This window comes from Vicugna pacos, chromosome 2, assembly GCF_048564905.1.
Source record: "Vicugna pacos chromosome 2, VicPac4, whole genome shotgun sequence".
NCBI classification, from domain to species: Eukaryota; Metazoa; Chordata; class Mammalia; order Artiodactyla; family Camelidae; genus Vicugna; species Vicugna pacos.
The window spans coordinates 75791781-75812939 of record NC_132988.1 but is presented as its reverse complement, the minus strand read 5'-3'; the positions used below and the strand labels follow the sequence as shown (position 1 = coordinate 75812939).

At 35.5% G+C, this 21159-nt stretch overlaps 1 protein-coding gene and 1 non-coding gene across 3 annotated transcripts in view; one reads left to right on the top strand and one right to left on the bottom strand.

The window, feature by feature from the left end:
• CFAP299 (cilia and flagella associated protein 299) overlaps nt 1-21159 on the bottom strand; it is a 493878-nt gene that overhangs the window by 271336 nt on the left and 201383 nt on the right. The window lies entirely within an intron of this gene.
• On the top strand, nt 8446-8549 carry LOC116276784 (small nucleolar RNA U13). The gene has a single exon (XR_004186288.1). It is a non-coding gene; the product is annotated as a small nucleolar RNA U13 (small nucleolar RNA).

Sequence of the window (21159 nt, the reverse complement as noted above, 5' to 3'; positions counted from 1 at the left end):
TAGATAATCCCAAATCATTTGTAGAATTGAATTTTATCGTGAAATATTTTCATTCAGCATTTCCTTATTTTCACCTCCTTTTCATCAGCCACTCTCTCTCAACCTCTCTCTCTGTCTCTGCTCCTCCCTCCTCTAGCCACTCACCCCCCACAAATACACACACAGACACACACACACACAGACACACACACTGTTAGCTGTACTCAGCAGTATGTAAGAATTCTAACCCATTTCTGACCCTCAACATGATGATTCTGTTTCAAACTATTATTTCTCATTAAACCTTCTGGCTTCATCCCATTAGGTTAACATCTGCTTTCTATCAATGCCAAGGAAGACAGGTTCTGTAAATAAACTCTCTTTAAAAAATAAGAATAAAAATGTAGGAGTGTATGGATCTTTAAAAAGTAGAAATCTAGGTTCTTTTATTACATCCAATATGAGTCTTTTCGATATGAAAGCCCTCCATTTACTTTGGGAAAATCGTGGAAAATATCAACATCTGTGTATTGCAATAAAGGCACTACTTGTAACTGCCATTCATCAAGCCAGTGAGTAATTCGGAAAACAGTAGCAATAGACTTTGGAGTGCAGTACATGTAGGATGAAGCCAAAATGTTTTTCTACCTCGTAAAGGAAACTTTTCCATGAGCTCTACTTTCTGCCAGTTGCGTCTTCAAGGTATGAGCAGCAACAGCCTCCTGTTGATTTAACTCCAATAAATGGAGAGGAAACCCAAGTGAGGCATGTTCCATATGTTAACACAACCTCCTTTAAAAGTATCATTTGAATCCCACCCTCTCTTATTATTAGAATCAGTCAGGCAGATTGATAAGTGTGAGAATATTGATAAGTAACATGAGTTTAAAAAGTGTGCAATCTGCTATTAATTATTTAAATATTTCATTTACTATCCTTTCAAGAACCCATTTTCCAATGTTGGTGAAAACAGACATGTGGCCCAGAAAGGAGAGTGTGAAATAGAAAAAGCAAGAAGCTTTTAAGTTGAATAATCTATTTCCTAATTATTTAGGTTTAATGATAAACTTAAATGTGAATGATATAAAATTTAAGGTGGTTTATTTCTTTAATGTGAATTTCTCCATGCATTATAATTATATAAATATTTTGTATGTATATATATAGATATATAGAAGTATGGATATAGAGATATATAATTATAATGTAGTAGATTCAAAAAGAAATTTCAGCTAACAAATGTCTTATAAATGTCTCTACCACATTACAGTAAGATAAAAATAAGTAAAACTACCTCACATAACCTTCCCATTGTGACATTACATGAGCTTCTAGTCCAATACAATTTCAAGCTGCCCCCACCAAGATGGATTCATGATCATAATTGTATTTCTATTCCCACAGCATTAGGTTACAGAAAGCAGGTATTTCACCCTGACGGTGATGCCTTTCCCAGTTCTCTTTGCACCACTTAAATGGAAAAACAAGTCCTCAGAACAGCAGTCCTTCTTATTCTGGACACATGCCCTTCCAACACTCATAGCTTTCACGCTGCAGTCAGAAACCAAGCTGTGGTCAACTATTTTGGTTTTCTGAAAAATGACCCAATGTTACCCTGATTCTAAAGTCAGGAAATACTGAGATTCTTGTATCTATGATTTTTCCCTTCTTACCATTCATTTTTATATATTTCTCTCCTATTACAGCTCTAACTCGCGGCATCATTGACCCTCTTATCTCCATCCCCTTTTCTCTCCATCCATTCCCCCTTCCCTTTCTTACTTCCTGTCTCACAGCCTCTCTCTCTCTGTCTCTGTGTGTGTGTGTCACTCTTTCTAATTCTCTCCTCCCTTCACCTCTTTGCTTTTAGCAAATGCTGAACACCTTGACATCCTGGTGAAGTAGAGAATTCACTGACAAACAAGAGAGACATGGTCTCTACACTTATGGTGCTTCTTCTTATCTATCTAAGGAGACAGACATTGAAAGAGATGCAAGTGTGATGAAGTGTAGAGTATGACAGGAACATACAATACAAATATTTAACATTCTACTTGTCATATTCTTCCTGAAGAAGCAACATTCAAGCTGGTCTCTGAAATAAGTAAAAAGTACACAATATATTTTAAAAGTACACAAATATGAAGATACAGAGCACAATAGAAAACTGGTAAGTAGAGGCAATCACAATCTTGACTTGTCCCTCTCCTCTTTCACTTACATGAGGGAAACTTCCCGAAAGACTAGCCTTCCTGCCTTCCTCTCCTCCCTTCCTTCCATCTACAGACATTTTCTGAAAACATGCTGTATTCTAAATACAAGAAATATCAAATGACCATTATCAAATGATTCAACAATTATTATCACAAGTTAAACGCATAAATACCCAGCTAGAAATTATTTTACAAAAACTCTCAGAAAAGAGAAGGAAGTTTGACAGTTTCATAACAGTGAATGGTAAAAAGGAAAAAAATTAAATGCACATCATTGGGGTATGGATTAAAATAATATGGCATATGCATCCAATTAAATATTATGCAGCTTTTAAAAAGACTGAGGCAGATCTAGACAACTAATTCAGCTAATTCAGATACATTGCTACATGAAAGAGCAAGCTGCAGGAGAGTACATGCAAAATAGTCCCATTAGATTATGCATGGAAAAGGATTTCTAAATCTGTCTCTGTCATTCTATTTACAGGTGTATTTAAACTTCTATATATGTCTAAGACTGCATGCCAGTTGCTATTGTGATGGCTATACATCTCTGTACATCACAGAATATTTCTGGAAAGATTTACAAGATATTGTTAATTGCAGAAGGGGCAGTGAGATTGGAAAATGAGTCTCTCACTTTCAACATTTAAATCTATTATAAAGATTTACTTTACTACCTTATAGCTTCACTTATTTATAGTTTTTTAACTTATTCATTAAGAATAGTAGGGAGCCTCAGTGACTCTTCTTTCAACAAATGGAGTGGCCCCTCTTAGGATTTCAGGAGAAAGGCAGTTTGGCTCCCATCCCCTTAGAGGACTTGTGTGGACTGGCTAACACTGTCCTTCTCTGCAAACAGGGATGCTGCCCACGAAACACACACACTAATCCAGTGTGATGAACTTTTGTTTAAGTACTCAATATTTAAAAACGTTGGGAAGTGCCATTAAAAATGATAGGTTATAATAGGTGAATCTGGGTAAAAGGTATACAGATGTTCTCTGTAGTATTCTTGTGTCTTTTCTATAGTTTAAAATCATTTCTAAAAAAAATTCAAAAATGAAAAAAGCTGGCATAATGAAATGTTATTAAGTAGGTGACATAACAAACTGTGATTTTCTATAAAACAAAAAAAGTAGTCTTTTCATTTCACTTGCAGGTTATACTGAGAGCTAGAATGAAATACCACAAGCATAAAGCTCATTCTTGAGAGCACATTCCTGACATTTGTTTCTATTTATTCTATTTAAAAGGTGATGTAGTAAATCAGTAAGAGTATTTCATAATGTTATTTCCTCTTGGCTATATAACCTAGTTTTTCACTTGTCCAGTCTGCATCTAGAGTTAGATGTATTAGTGTAACTTATTTTATGTTTAAGGAAAAATTATTATTATTATGAAAACACTTTAAGAAAATCATTTTGGTATTTTTCTTCTCCCATTAGGCCACATTTTATTTTTGGAAAATAAAGTCATAGACATGTTTATTAAGCATTTGGTTGAAAAGTAAATGTTGTTCAAAAGAAAATGAATTTGCACAGAAGTCTCTCTTATATGAAAATCATCTAACTCCCACTTTCTAAAATTTCAATAAATTATCTTAACATGATCTCAAGTAGAGTTACAAACAATAATTTCTCTTTTAACTGAAGTATGGATTTTATATAATTCAGCCATGAAAAATGAAGCATTAAATTTTTTTCTCTATAACTGAATGTAACTTATCTTGTGAGTCCCCATTTTCACTGGTGGCAAAATATATGATCTTGTCAGTGTAAAATAAGCTCAGTTACATTTTTTCTTCTAGTTTAAACACACTTTCCTTGAGGAAAATATTCTATTGGAGCAGAATTCTCCTCCCTCTTCTCCCTTTGATCCTTCTAGGGTTAAATTTTTCTTTCTGGTATCACACTGGCTTCAGGGGACAGGTGTCCAATCCAAGTACATTGAATCTACCCATTCTGCCTTTCTGATATGATGCACAATTCATACTTTTATACAAGGCATACTTTTGTATTTTGATTCTTGTCCCTGCATGCACCTTGAAACATGGATGTCCCTTTTTGCTTTCCAGTTGCCAGTCATGGGCACACACCACCAACAGTTCACAATGAAGACAGAAAAAGGGAGTTATCAAGAGAAAACTGATAAGCAGAGAGACATAGTATCCCCAGCTCTTAACTCTCATCAGCCACAGCTCATACCTATGTGTACATGGCCAACGTTCCAGCAGAGAGGAAACTTGAGTCAGTAACCCCACATATTTGTAAGGCTAAGGGTCAGGGAAATCTGTGATCTGCATCAGTGGGGACCTCCTCATCAGGGGATGGCTGTTAGAAAGGTGCTGCCTCCGGACCCCAGTGACATTCTGTTGAACTAAGCCAGCTCTCTGCTAAGCAACCAAGAGAGGAAGAGATTAGCCACCATGGCCACTGGATTTGTCTCTCATCAGCCTAAATCTAACTGTTGATTAATTTTTATATTTAACTTTTTATCCTGGAATTCTCTGGCATAAGTCAAAGATCTGGTATTTGGTGTTCTTACTTAGTAGTTTTCATAATTAGTTCTCTTGAACTTTGGAAAAAAATGACATCATTGTCCACCACTGATCCTTTGAATTCTTCCCTTCTGAGTTTATATATTTTGTATTTATTTTGTTAGATTATTTCTTAGGCTAGAGCCTTCAGAATAATGATAATCTCGCCCAACTGCAGTGAATATCAACATTCTTGCCAGGTTGTCCAACTTTAGTAGGCATGCACCTAGGGTTTCATCCCTCATTTACATTTACTTGGAATCTCTTAATTTTTAAGAAAACTGCTTTGCTCTACCCTTTACTCCTCCCTACAGAAATGGACAAGTTAGTGGTTCTTGCTTCTTTCAACCCCGTGGAGCTGAAAAAGCTGTTAAGTGTGAAGTGGTGTAGTGATCCTAGGTAAACAAACTGCTTTGTAGAGCAAAATTTCCCTTGGGCTAGCTGTTTCAAGATCTATCCTGGGAAAAAGAATAGCAAAGGCAAGCCCATTTGCTTTTATCCTTAGCCATCCTTTTAGTATAGATTTATTTATCTGTTTGAAAATCAGTATCACTTTCTCATTCTATCTGATTTCAGGATCTTCTATCAATTGAATCGAAATTTGGGTGAGGAATAGAGAAATCATATATAATGTTCTCTAACTCCAACAGTATTTATTGTTTATTCACATCACTTGCATTTCAAAATGCACAAATATGGTACATTTTCCACCAAGGAAAGTTTATCAAATGAAAAATTTTAAGAAGTATCCAAATCAGACAAAGTCAAAACTTAGGCAAAAGTAAGTTACAGCAGCACAAATTTCCACGTGAGATTAAAAGCTAACCTCTCCAATTTACCTTGTTAGACAGTTAAGACAGTTAGAATAAGCTGTCACCTCACTCTCATCACCTGTACACTAAAAGTATAGAACCGTATTAATTTTTCCTAGCGGTTCCTTTCTTCAACCCTCTGGAATTGTACTTTATATAATAATCTTGTACATAAAGCCTTAATAATAACTAATATTTATCGAGCATTCACTAAGCACATCACATACTCTATCTCATTTAAAGCATTCCACAATTCAATGACTGGGAGCCACAATCATTCTCATTCCTCAGCTGAGGAAACTGAAGTACAGAAAGGCATCATTTTCCCAAAATGCTCAAACTAGTAAATACCTGAGCTCAACTATACATCTAAAACTCTTGACTCCAGGGCCTACTATTTTAATCACAGAATAAGTCTAAATCCATTTATTTAAAAATTTCTGGGGAGGTTGGTGTAGCTCAAGAGGTAGAGCGTGTGCTTAGCATTCATGAGGGTCCTGGGTTCAATTCCCAGTCCCTCCTCCAATAAATAAATAAATTAGTAAAAATTTCTTCCTTATATTTTAGACACCCAGAACCATTCTTTTAGGAACTGTCCATTCCCATGAAGAAAATATCTTAATTTTTCAATGATGAAAAGAAAATAAACAATGACACTATGAAATAACTGTCATGAGAGCTATGGGACAGATGATGAAACATTCTAAATTTTGCCACTTTTTGCGACTTTAAGACAAAGCTTGTTTTTTGTTTTAAAGCTCATAACAGTACAGGGAGTTCAGTCTATATTATCATACATTTGCATTTGGAAAATAAATTTACACTGTCAAAGGAGAAAACCGACTTAAACAGAAGCTGATTAAATGCTTGAAAATAATTCAAGTCACTATACCATTGAAGTGATTCCAAAAAGTGACATGGATGTGATATAAGATCCCAAACTACATCAGAACTCCAGGATTTAGCAAAAGGGTAAGAGGGGAGTTCATTCACATAGAGGAAGAGAAAATTTTCTTTGGACTAGTTATATCAGATAATATGTTTGTTTAAGGAAAAATAAACAGGTGGGAAAAAGTTCTGCATGCCTAACGTGGAAGGAAAGCATATTGGTGCCTAATATATTGCAGAAACTGTTTTAGTACAACTCATTCTTTCAAAAATATTACCCCTATACAGTGGCCAAGGTCAGTTCGAATTTAGGTAATCTGCTATACACACACACACACACACACACATACACACACACAGCAGATTATATATGTTAAACTGATCTCAGAGGTATTCTGATACTTTACCTTTTAAAAATATTTCCTCTGTTTATTATTCATGGCTTACTAATTTTTCCCTTTGAGATCTGGTAATCTGTAGCCTTTTGTTTTGCTTTATATCCCAATTTTAAATGTATAACATCCAAGTTTCCTGCTGATAATCAACAACCTTTATTCCTTCCTTGCTAAAGGCATATATTATGATTTGGTCACATGTCTTATAAAAACACTTCTGCAAATGTTTCACGAATAAATGATCCCTTGTAACCTAAACACAAGTTTCAGGCCTCAAAGATTTCCTGGGAGTGTAACAGTAGTAGCCTGCAAGATCAGGAGTGGCAGTACCTCACTTTACATGAAACTCATAACAATGCAGTCACGAGGTGCACCTAAGAGACTTTGGGGTCTGTACTCATTGTTAACAGAGGTCCTTAAATACAATACCTGTGTAATTTTGAAGTCACACTCTGTGGCCTAGTGAAAAAAAGAATAGACTGGAGATGAGGGCATTTATTTTCCAGACCCCACTGGCCACAAACTACATGGCTTAACCTCTAGAAGATTCAGTGTTCTTATTCCTCATCAACAATCCCATGTGAGACAGTGGAGAATCAGAGATGGTTCATGGGATATCAATGTTAGGCATGTGACTGTAAAGAGTCAAATATTCTCACGGCTAGTAAGAACTTGGAAAAGCACCTCACAAACAACTTATAGAGGTGTCTTAAAGAAGCACTGAAATTACAGGAAATGATTTGAGAACAAATTATATGGAAAATGAAGAAAATTATAGAGTTGCAATATAGGTGACAGACCTCTAGACTTGATATATGGTGCGATGGCAGGGATCCATAATTCATCTGATACTCTTCAGAACATCTAAAACAGTGTATTGCATAAAATAGGCACTTGGTAAATGTTGCAAATGACATGAATGTGTGCTCGGGGTTTTTTTCTTCTTGAATTTGGCTGAACGAAAGCCAGCTACTCTACACAAAATTTTTACTTTCACATTGTTGGAGGTGGCTAGAGGCCAAGTGTGACATTTGGGCATTCATCCTACCATCTTGTGGATATTCCTTTTTCCAGAGGTGAAATAAATTTACACTGGAAGTAATTTATTCTGGCAAGAAGGTGGGCAAGATTCCTGCATTGGGTACCTCACTCAAGACTACATAAAGTGGGAATTCAAAGCAAGATGGCTTCACTCATGATTTCCTTCCTAGAAGAGCTAAGGAAATATGACCTGGATATAACAGTAGGTGAGATATAATTGAACACCTTTGCTCACAGAAGGTTTGAGACTGGGAGCAATGTCAGCTAGGGAACCAGTCAAAGATTTCAAGATATGATCCTATAGTGTCCAATATTCCCTATTAGTCACTTGCTTATCAAATCTACAAATGTTGAAAGCCTTTGTGATATGTGAGAGATAGCTACCATGTCGGATTAAATATTTAGAATTCCAAAATACCCTGATAGATTGGGACAAGTAACCTAAATAACTTGAAAATTTCATTAAATGCTCAAGAAAAAAAAATAATAAATTGTTGCTTTTGTATGCAAACAAATTAATTCCACTAGCATAAAATGAAGCATTAGGGTTAATAACAATTAATATTAAAAAAAATTAGGACATTCTGTAGATCATGAGTGTGATGATTGGGTATTCACATACTTGTGTGACATGTGCCTCCCTTGAACCTTGTTATAACGTTGGCACACTACCTGGCTGACTTGAAAAAAAAAATAGGACATTCTGGCTTATCATTAATATTCAATTAAGTTTATATTCTGACTTGACTATGGCATAAGTCAACACAATCATGGGACACACTACTAGAGGTAGTGTCCAGATGGCAGGAATCTACAGTACACTGTGCCCTTTATTAGTATAATCTTCTCTACACGGGCATGTAGTGGAGTACTGAGTATAGTTTTAGATGACATGTTGGCATGTCCCTAGGCTCAGTCCTCAGACTTCTTCTCAATCTGTGCTCATTTCTTTAGCAATAGCATCCAATCTCATAACCTGAAGCAGCATTTGAACACTGAACACCCCTAAAACTCTAACAATGCAGACCTCCAAATGGAAATCAAAATGTTTGTATCTATGCCTGCTTGACATCTTTGCTAGGATGCACAGGTCTATGGAACTTGACCTCTACTTCACACCATATTCAAAAAAGTAGTTGCAGTTAAAATATACATCTAATGAAAATATTAAACAATACAACTTCCAGCAGATAATACAGAATACATTTATGATCTTGTAATAGCATAGATATCTTAAATAGGATAAAAAAAAAGCTCTAGCCATAAAGGGAAAAATTCATAAATTGGACTACTACATTAAAATTAGGAACTTTCATTAAGAAAGCAAAAAGCCAAGGTATAGAGTGGGAGAAGATATTTCCAGCACATCTAATCAGCAAATTATGTTGTTGTATATAATTATAATATGTTCAGGATTGCATATAAATAAATTGTATTGTCATACAGTGGAAAACCGCAGAAATGAAACAGTATCTACTACAACTACACATGACATAATGACTCTCACAAATGAAACACTGAGTGAAAGAACCCAGACAAGCTGATTCTAGCCATGTAAAATCTGAAAACTGACAAAACTGTTCAATGGTGTTAGAAATCAGAATATTATTATATTTGGGAGGAGGAGAGTAGTGAGTAAATGGACATAGACGGAGCTTATGTAATGTTCATTTTCTCATTCTGGGCATCAATCGAAGAATTTGTTCATTTTATAGTAATGTATGGAGCTGCACATTTATAAGCTATATACTTTTATATGTATGTGCTATTTCAATTTTAAGAAGTTTAAGGGACATTGGAAATTAAGGAGTATCAAGAAGAAATCAATCAGCATACTGAAGGTTTTTAAATAAAGACTGACTAAAAGAATAAAAAAAATTAACTTCTAAAGCTTCAGAAAATTTAAAAGAAAAAAAAAACAAAGCTATCTTCAAAAATCAGTATGGCAGCAGCATTATTTTATACTGCTCCAGAAGACAAGGAACTAAAAGAAGGCAGATTTTTCCTAGCACTAAATGTTAGACTCTGAAATGGAAATGACAACCTACAGAAAAATGGGCTACCTACCAGTGACAGTATTTAAACTAGCCTATCAGAGAAGTTGAAAAGGGATTTCTATATCAGAAAAGAGACTGAACAAATGCACTATGCTCTCTTTATTTCTAAGATGCTATGGTTCATGATGATATTGGTGTCAAATGTATCTGTCCTTCTCTTCTCCCTCCCTCCTTCCTTCCCCCGGTCCTCCCTCCACAAGCCCTTTCTGCCTCCCAGACTCCAAAAGATAAAAATAGAAAATGAGACCTTTTGCCTTCCTAATTCTGTTTCCTTCAGGTGAGTCACACGAAGTCTGGTAAGTGTGACGAGAGCCCTCACCGTGGGCCAGATGTAGAGTGCTATGTATTCTATGCCCTGCCAACTTCACTTCCCCCAAAGGAGAAAATATTTTGGAGCTGGATGTCTCTTCTCCCCAAATATTTTCCCAAGAATCTGGGAGAACGCCACTGCCTCAGAAAGCCCACAAGACAATATGTGCACTGTCCTTGCTATATAACTTAATAACTATTTCAAACCTGACTACAGATGCCAAATTGGTATGCAGCTTCCTTTCAAATGACACCTCGTCTTTTAGGTCTTCAGAACAACAGCATTTTGTTGAATTTTATATTCATTTCAGCATATTAGTTCTCAAATAATTGAGATGTCATTTTATTTGATTACTTTTAACCTCAATACAATAAGGTAGAAAGCATTTAATTAAAAAGTCATCTTAGTTCTGGCCTATCAAATAACACCTGTTGCAAAGCAACAAATACATACAAAATGTTAAACAAGCCCCCGCCAAAACATAATGTCCAAAGTGTTTCTAAATCATTTGCCACATATATTACATTTCCTGGTATTCCTAGAAATCTTTAAAATATGGGAAAATCGGCTTTACCAAAAATTATATTCATAATGAACAGAAGACTTTATACATTTGCATATAAATTGCACATATATATGAACATATGATGCTCCTATCAAACATCCTAGTCAGTAAGGATACAATGACATAATTCTGTTTTAAAAAATAAAGTTCTATAATTGGCAAGGATTAAAATAAATCTACCATTATAAGTAAAAGAGAATAGGAAATAGTTGGGCTTATTCATGAAGGAAGAAAGGAAGGATGGATGGCAGGAAGGAGGGAGGAGGGAGACAACTGTATCCAAGCAGGAAACCAATTTATCAGCTAAGCCCTGGAGAAGCTCCGAGGTTGGAAATTCCAGTTACATAAGAGTCAAAGAGTGAGAACTAGGGCTAGAAATAAGATCAATCAAAATACACTCCACCTGCATGAACAGATACCAGTAACTAAACAAGCATGCCCCTCAAACACCCAGACAAAGGACTGAAGATTAATAGTTAAAGAAACCTATAAAGTGCCTGGGGGGAATCAGAACAGGCACTTGATACCACAAAACAGCCTTCCATATTTAAGAGGGCTTCTGCCAAACAGTAAGCTCCCTGACCAATCATAGGTTCATGTAAAATCTATCAGAGCTCATAGGCTAGCTTCTATGTTGCCCTTTTCTTAAATATGAATGAAGAATCAAGGAGCATTAAAAATTTGAGAAAAATCTTGCAATATGATAGACAGGAAATACATACAAAATGATTTACCCCAGAGGACACAGAAGTAATTTAGACAACAGAAAATGAACAAACAAAACAAAAACCTCTAGCCTCCTCAGCGACCACACAAGAACACAATGCTAGGATGAAAGGACGTCAGTTACAGCAGTGATATACCTGCTCAGCCTGCTGATCTCAAATGATAATATCATGACAGTAAAAAAAGAAGAGGAACAGGTACTTAAAGTTAATAAATTAATCTTGGAAAATACCCAAATATTTGGAAAATAAACAATAAAATTTAGATAACTCATGGGTCAAACAGAAGTCCAAAGGAAAATCAGAAAATAATTTGTACTGCATATAAAATGAATCGCATACAAATGAAAACATGACCTATCAAAATGCCTGCTGGAGTTAACGCGGTGCTTAGAGGGCTATTTATAGCACTAAAATACCTATGTTGGAAAAGAATACGGTCTCAAGTCAATGATCTAAACTTTCATCTTAGGAAATTAGAAAAAGAACAAATTAAATCCAAAGTAAGCAGAAGAAACAAAATAATCAAAAAGGCAGACATCAGTGACAGAAACAACACAAAATCAATGAAGCAGATAACTGGTTCTATAAGACCAGTAAAACTGATAAACCTCAGGCCAGACATCTCAGGAAAAGAGAGAAGACACAAATTGCCAATATCAAGAGTATGAGTGGATATCACTATAAATCTTAACAGATGTTAAAATGTAAGGAATATTATGAATAACTTTATGCTAATAAACTTGACAAGTTTTAAGTGCCAACAAAAAGTGAGTATCCAGTAAAAGACAAGTATCCTAATTATCATTGTAATTTGTTAACATTGCAAGGGCTCTATATTGGTTATATCTATATTGGTCAAATATGAAGAGGAGTAGAGAGTTTTAAAAAAAGAGTGACAAAAAACTGAGCCACCTGAGACTTTTCCTCCATCTCTCAAGAACTAAAGCAGAGTATAAACTCATTTGGCCCCCACGCCAAAGGAAGCAGGTATTCTTGCTATCTTGAGTTTAATGAACATGTTGGTTCAGATTTGGCCCCTCCCCTTGAGTCTCTGCCTAGGATGAGTAAACCACAGAGACCAGCAATGGTCAGACACGCAGAAACGGTCCAAAGAAGAGCACCTGCCAACACTGCACTGTTTTTCTCATCTAAAGGAACACTACCCTGGGAATGATCCAGCTGTAAAATATATCTTTCCCGGGACTCAGGAGTGGGGAAAAAGAAATGGGAAGGTCCCACTGTTTCCCTTTCACTTACAGCATCTAAAGAGACAAATACTGCTTCAAAAGCTTGGTTGTCAAGAGCACTTAATTCACCACATACTGAGGTTAAGGAGGAAAAGAGAAATCAACATGATTGCTAAATTTCTGTTTGAGCTTTTGAATACAATATTACAATTTTCTCCGAATAGCACAAACATTAAATTAGAACTGTTAGGTTTTACAATTTTCTGCCAAATTCATCACCACGTTTTGCAAATTAGGTTGAGCAAAAATGTTCACAAGTTTTAAAGAGTAATCATTGTTATCTTCCTCTTACTGTTCTGAAGGTTAGCTCTGTTATTTATTATAGTAGAGTCAACATCTTCCCTGACAGCTAATTTTTGGTTGAAACTTCTATATGATTTAATTTCAGAAAGTAAAATTATTTTTTGACAGAAGAGCTATTTAATTCATTCATTTCCAATGACATATTTCATGTATCAAGAATTTTCCTTTTCCGACTGTTTTGTTTCATTGTTCATATTATGAAAGCCATTGTGTTTGTTAACATTAAGTAGCCAGAAGTTTTTTCTTAAAATTTATGAATTTGAAGAAACAAATATTACTATAATGTTGCATCAATGGTCAAATAGTCTCATGAATATACTTGGCTTTCAATTGCACATATCCAAATCCAAAACAATCTCTGGATGTTTCCTCAGTTGTAGAGAGGAGCAGATTTATAATTTCATCAACATAAAACACTTAAAAATAGAAGCCCTTATGTATATCAACACAATCAAAACATCCATTTATTTTATATTTTACTGGACCCACTGCATTTTGCATTGCATCTCTCCAAAGTTTGTAGCAATTAACCTTTGAATTGCCGTGTGACAAGTAAGTACATAGCACTGGATTTAGAGGAAGTAATAGCTTTCTTAGAGTCACACAGAGCATGAGTCCATAGATTCTAACTCTACCAGTGCTTCTGGAGGTTTCTTCTGGATGAAATTGGAAATAATCTGTTCTCACAAAAGGATTCTGCTAAATGATTATCCTCCCCGTAACAGAGATAAACTTTACTAATTTTAAGATGGTAGGTTCCCTTGCTGTAAGTCAAGAACTGGACTCTAATTTAAGCCAAATAGAAGTTTTACTGGAATGATCCCTGCAGTATCTTCCAGATTCAAAGGCAGGATTGAATGTTCAGAACACAAGAGTAGCTACACAGGCAGTTCAGAGAGCTCCCGCAGTAGGAGTTCATGGACCATCTCTCTTAGCGTCAGTGATGTGTAGTTCAGCACTCCTAACGTCACTTCCCAACAGAGAGCATCCTACTGGTCCAACATGAATCAGTCATCCAGATGGCTAGCAGAAGACAGGATATCTGTGGCCTCTGGAGGCCCTCATCTGGATCTGGGTTCCTTTCCCAGAGGAAAAAGAATTGTGAGCTGCCACCCCAAGGTTTGCTCTTTGTATTTGACCTTTTGGCTGCATTTTTTGTTCATTTCCTTATAAACATTTTACTAGACATAATAAATTCACTCATTTAAAACTTCCCCCAAAATATTATAATCTATGTTTCATGTTTCCATTTATGACTAAGAAATATTTCAAATATAAAGAAAATTACAAAGGAGATTAACATAACATATTTATGTAATTAATACCCCTTAGCCAACATCCAGCTAAACAGCTTACTCAAATCTTTACATTCTCCCACACTGGCATCAAACATTTTGAAGAAATAAAACAGTACATAAAAGCCTATTCTTCAGTTCTGTTCTTCTCTGCTCTTTCCTTTCCAACCTCCTCCCACCTTGTACAATGTAACCACTTTCCAATATTTGGTGTATATTATCCCCATGTAGCTTTTATATGGTTAGAACATGAGTGTATCCATACAAATTTATTAATTATTCTGTATGCTTTTAAACTTTACATAACTATTTTTAATGATAATATTTGTTGAGAATTTACTGTGCTCCAAATAGAGTTCCAAGCTCTTTGCTTGTGTGAGTTCCTTTAACCCTCACACCCATTTATTGACTTCATTTTGCTACTAATTCAACAGGCAGACAAGGAAACTGAGGCATAGGAAGGAACAGAGCTTGTCAATAACTGAGGGAGGGTCACTCCTGCACATGTTATTCTGAAACACATCTTTTTCTTTTAACTTAACGTGATGTTTTTAAGATGATTCCAGGATAATGTACAGAATACAGCTAGTTTTTCACATTGACAGCTGTACAATATCCCATTCCATAAAGAGACCACAATGTGTTCTCATGTTAATGGACATTTAGGTGATTTTGCTAGTCTAAAAAATGCTATAATGCACTTACTTGTAATTATTTTCTTATATATATGATCGGCAGTTTCTCTTAGAGATATATATAGATATCTAGTAGATATCTATATATATATCTACTAGGTTAACGATTTTATACATCTTTCTTTTTACCAGATATTGCCAAATTGCTCTCTGAAGTGAATTTAACAACGCACGCTTTTGCCATCTCTGAACATGGTTTCCTCCTTCTTCACATTCTTACCTGCATTTGAAAAGATTGTTTTTTTACTTCTTGCCAATTTTGTGTGTGTGAAATGTAACTCTTTTAATTTTCATTTCCCTGATTACTAGCACAGTTGAGTATTCTATATTTTCATACTCTAGTACCATATTGTCTTAGTAATGATGGCTTTTTAATATATGTTATTACGTGGTAAAACTGGTTATCCACACCTTTATTCTTTTTCAGAGTTTCCTCAATTCTTTTTTGGAAATTTAAACGTCATTCATTTACTAAAGATCACTAATGGCCTTAATTAAAAAATAATTTTTCTGTGAATGAATATTTTGTTTTGGGAATAAGATATATATACACACACACATGTATATATAATGTATACATATGCAAATGCGGCAGATACCTGGACCACCTGGGATCTCACCAATCACATTTCGTTTTCTCCTGGCATTCAGCTAGACTGCATTTCCCAGTCATCCCAGGTAGGTATGGCCATATTACTGAGTCTCGGGCACAAGAACTGAGACAGAGAACTCTAAACTACACTTTCAGGACTGGCTCATAATCTTCTGCATGATTCCCCTCTCTCTCTTCCCTGAGCTAATTCTCAATATCCAGGGCATTTTCAGAAGCTATATAATGAAGATAATAGAGCATGCCTATCAATACAGGTTTCTGAACCGAATGCAAGAAACAGGAAAAGCCCTAATGTAAGTTTATCATGGACAAGGAACTGATCATGAAGTGCTTTTTTAAAATCATTTTAGCCCTACTTTCATTTATGAGAGCAATAAGTTACTATATTCAACCACTAAGATTTGTTTTCTTCTATAGCTCACTTCACCGTAATTACTACTTCGTTGTATGTACACAGGTTCATAATCTTTTATCTGAAATCTTTGGAGCTAGAATTGTTTTAGAATTCAGAGTACATGGATTTTGGTAGGATAATATGGTGAATATTCAAATATTAACCAGCATTCCCAGGTAAGCCTAGGACAGCATTCATTAGCCTGATACATTCATTTTTCTGTGATGAACTAAAGGGCAGTAACACTAAATGACATCAACTCTATCAATAGCCTCATGTCAGGTCAGATTTCATTGCCAAATTAGCTTATTCCAAACTTTAAAAATCTTCTGTTTTTTCAGAACATTGTGGATTTTAGATTGGTGGTTAACAGATTGTGGACTTGGAAGTTCACATAATCTTTCAGATCAGTGCACTTGCTGTCAGTATATCAGTGCTTTTTTAAAATCATTTTAGCCCTACTTTCATTTATGGAGAAGAGTGATGCAGTCTCAGGATTTTCTTATGTCTACTGATGTCTAAACAGTCCAGTCCTACTACATTTCACCGTGAGACAAATAACCAAGGTAACTTGCTTGCATAGAATATTAGGGATATAATAACTCCATAACATGGAAAAGAGATTCATTTTTCAAATTTTGGTGACTTTATAACAACTTGACTCTTTTTCATATTCCAAAAGCAACCAAAAGGATTTAAAAAATACTGTACTAGATCTGAAAATGCATAGTGTTTAAAAAGTAATCAACTGTATCTCTATTCCTTATGATGGTTTTATTTCTTGTTATAGTCACAAACATCTTTGGTGAATGCACTCGAACATTCTGCTGGTTGCTCACTCATGAGTAGATTCACTGGCTTCATTCTGTCAATCCAAACAAAACAGTAACCATTCTATATAGAGCCAGGTACTAGTGGATATAAGATTTCGATGAGAAAGCTTATTATATATGCAAAATTTCTGGACTGAAAACCATGTTTGAATTTCTGATTATTTGTAAATGAAGATGCTTTTGCAGTATAATACATTTTATTTTAATTCAAATGATTATGGAAAGGGAACACTAAAGAAATAATTAAATTTTCACATAAAAAGGACTGATAAATTAAAATAGCATAAAAATATTTTTTGCCTATATAAGATTACATTATTGAAAGAGGGGCATTCTTTTCTTTCAAAAATGTTTGAAACTAAGCTTTTGCATCTGCATTGCATGTTGGTGGGGTCCCTCCTAGATCCATTTTCCCAGGCTGGTGCACTCAGATCCAGATGCTGCAGGTGTTAATGGCTAATGGTTCACACCTGCACTCTCCTCAAAAAGGACTGCCCTTAGGTGATTGGAGCCACTTTCCTTCCTCCCCCAACCCATGTGGATTAATTGATGGAGACAGAAAAAGGGAAAGGAGAGTGTATATAAGCACATGCCTCTGACCTCAAGGCAGAACAAGTCTGATACAGTTCATGCTCCAGAGCTCCCTGCGTGATCAGACTGAGGCTGGATGTCCACTGAAACCACATCCCTACCTACCTTTTCCCTCTATGCAATCATGCAGCCCTCATTCCCTTAATAGGGTTCACATGAGAGAATTTTCTCCCTAAGTCACTTGCACTAAAATCTGCATCTTAGACTCTGCTTCTAGAACTGAACTAACACAACACATATTATTTATAATTTATTAAACACCCACTAAGGATTAGGCTTATTTGTGCTTTAAACATTACATAATTTTATTCTAGAAGTATCTCAGCTCTATGAAAACTATGATCCCCATACTGGGGAGCAGGTGTGGAACTCAGACTCTGCAGAGATGAAGAACTTGTACTTAGCTTATAAATAAGTGGGAAATCCAAGAATCAAATTCAGATTAATACGGCTCCATAACCTCTACTCTAAAATTACTCATTGCCTCTGTATCATATTTTTGTCCAGGAAATTTAAAAAATTAAAGTTTTATCAGACTATACTTTTTTTTAGCAAAATGGAAGTTGATGTGCATTCTATTTTCCAAACATTGATGTAATTTGTTTAAAATGAAGGTAAGATTGTATGACTCATATAATTTCCATAAGGGCTTATTAGTGGGCAAGCATGGATTCAATTAAAAAGGAAACAAACATCTGTATAATGCCTTCATTTTCTTGAAAGGGGACATTTTATAGAAGTTGGAAAACAGCAAGGAGGGAAAAGATCATGTCAGCACAATGTTAGTGGTCATATACGACGCAATCTTATGTTTCATAGAGATTTCAACACAGGAAATGGGTATATTAGGAACTGCCTAATTCATAGGTTTTCCTGACCCACATACAATGGTTTCTTTGAAAGATTCTGAAGGAAAAGCTGTAAGTAGTGTTTATATACCAGCTTCAATAATGCATATTTCAAAGCCCAAACTAGTCAGCCATGTAACTGTTTACACAGTCAATATTCAGTGGGAAAATGAGTGTCAACAGGTTCCATTTTCCCAACCCAGAACAGCATGCGACCCTTCATTATAATCCTCATTAGTCTCTGATTAGGAAGGGACTGTTTTACTTTTGTTTTCGAGTCAATGAATCCAGGTGTCTTAGTTTACTATCATCTGAAAAATAACGACTCCCTCCACCCACCCTTACTCTGCCATCTAGCTACCTCAAAGAGTTACGTGATCCTATCATATCAGAAACACCGTAGGGAGACCTGTGTCTTCTTCTTCTTTGGAAAATAGCAAGTATTATGGCAAATAGCAAAGCGGGTTGCAGAGAGCAGAAAATTAATGAAAAGGATTGTGGTTTCCTACATGGTTTCCTATAACATTGGAAAAATTCCATAACAAAGTTTTTTTTTTAATACTCTGCTACAATATCTTGCCAATGACCAACAATCCTTAGATCTCTAATAAAAACTAAGTATTTATGGTTTCAAGGAACCCTTTCTACCATCTTTTCTAAAGAGAGACTCAAAGCTATTCAATGCTTACCTTGAGAACTATCAACAAAAGTATTGTATATTTTCTATAATTTCTATTGTATTTACAATTTTAGCTCTAGCAATGCTATAATTTTCTTTTATTGCAGAAATCATATTATTTATTAAATACTGTATGTATCATGCAGTGTGTCAAGTGTTTAACCCATATTTTCCTTTCAATATTCAATCAAAATTAAGATGAAGGCACACTTTTTTTAATTGAAGTATAGTTGATTTACAAAGTTGTATTAGTTTCTGGTGTAGAGCACAATGATTCAGTTATACATATACATTCTTTTTCATATTCTTTTTCATTATAGGTTTTTATAAGATATTGAATATGGTTCCCCTTGCCATACATTAGGACCCTGTTGTGGATCTATTTTATATACAGTAGTTTGTATCTGCTAATCCCAAATTCCTAATTTATCCCTCCCCTCCCCTTCCTCTTTGGTAACCACAAGTTTGCTTCTCTGTCTGTGGGTCACTCTGTTTTGTAAATAAGTTCATTTGTATCATTATTTTTAGATTTCACATATAAGTGATATATAATATCTGTTGAAGGTACTCTTTTAATCTCTACATTACAGAGCAGGACATTGCACCTTAGAAAACTAACATAGTCTGTTTTCAATTTATAATACTGGTAAGTAGTAAATCTGAAACCTTAGACTACTTAATGTTTACCTCCAACTTCTATGCTCTTAATCAATGAACTATACTAAGTCCTCTAAAGCCCGGATCACACTTCTGTTCCCATTAATAAAATTATCATCAGTTGTTTATACTTTCCACTGAATCCCCCAAATAGAAATGCATGAATAATATTCAAAACTCCCTCTCACCATTTCCTATATCAAAACAAAATTATCTCCTGATTACTCAAATCCATGTTTTTCCTACCATTCATTTTGTCACTTCCTGATCCCAGCCTTTTATGATCTATCTGAAATGTTACAACAGCTCTCAGTTGACCTCCTCTTCTCATATTTCATCCCCTACCCCTACAGACACATACTTATCCTTACATACTGCTGCTAATGTACTCTTAAAATACCCATTTGATGACATTGGCTACCCGTCTAAATTCTTTCATGGATACACACCATCTTCAGGGCACTGTCCATGCTACTGAGCACAGCACAACAGAGCCCTTAGAGCTGCCTGTTGCCCACCTCTTTGGCTCTCTTGCCATCACATATATTTGAGACATATTTACAAGGTAGAATTGACCAGCTTTGGTCACCAACTGGAGGTGACATCTGAGGAATGGAAGAGGAACAGAAATTTGGTTTAGTTGTAGATTAAATGTTAGTATCTGAGGTATAGCAATATGGAGATAAACACTGGAATCTTTTTCTTCAGCTCTCTACTTAACACTTCCACTTCTTTCATAAAAGACAACTCAAACTCAGTCTATGTTTAAAATCAGATCCATGGTCTCTATACCCTACTGCCCATCTTTGAGTGCACCACCAATTATCCACGGCCACTCTCTTTGTCTTAACCCCCTCCTTAGCCCTGTCCTGTCACCAATTCCTGCCTAGTTTACCTTCTAAATAACTCTTAGATCAGCTCTCTTTCCTTTATTTTTCCTATCATCTTCCTGGTCCAGGCTACGATCTCATCTTCTCTCACCAGATCTTGCATTTATTGGCATTTCCTTTATCAGCTCTATAATTTATTCTCTATACTGAAGGCATACAGATCTTTTTCTGTCCGAAAATCTGATCACATCATCTCTCAGCCCACTTCCTCACAGTCAGAACTTTTTTGGTTTTTCCTTCATGGCACCTATCACAGTTGCAATTTTGCTTTATTTGTATGCTTACTTGATTACTTGATTTTCCAAGCAACTTTAAGCTCCACAAGGCACTTGCCATCCACTGTTCCTCAGAAACCCACACAAATCCTTGTACAGAAACAGTTATCACCATTTAATAAACAACTGAATAAGTTAATAAACAGATGGACAGCAAGATCTAAGCCTCTGTTTTGGTAGCAGGAGGCATAGAGTCAGTGAGCCATGGCTCTGGGTGATTCACTAAGGGAAAATGTGTATAGTGGGAGAGATGCTGGTCAAGTTGAGGTGTAAGGTGGTCAGCTAAGAAAGAGACTGAGATCAAAAGTCAGA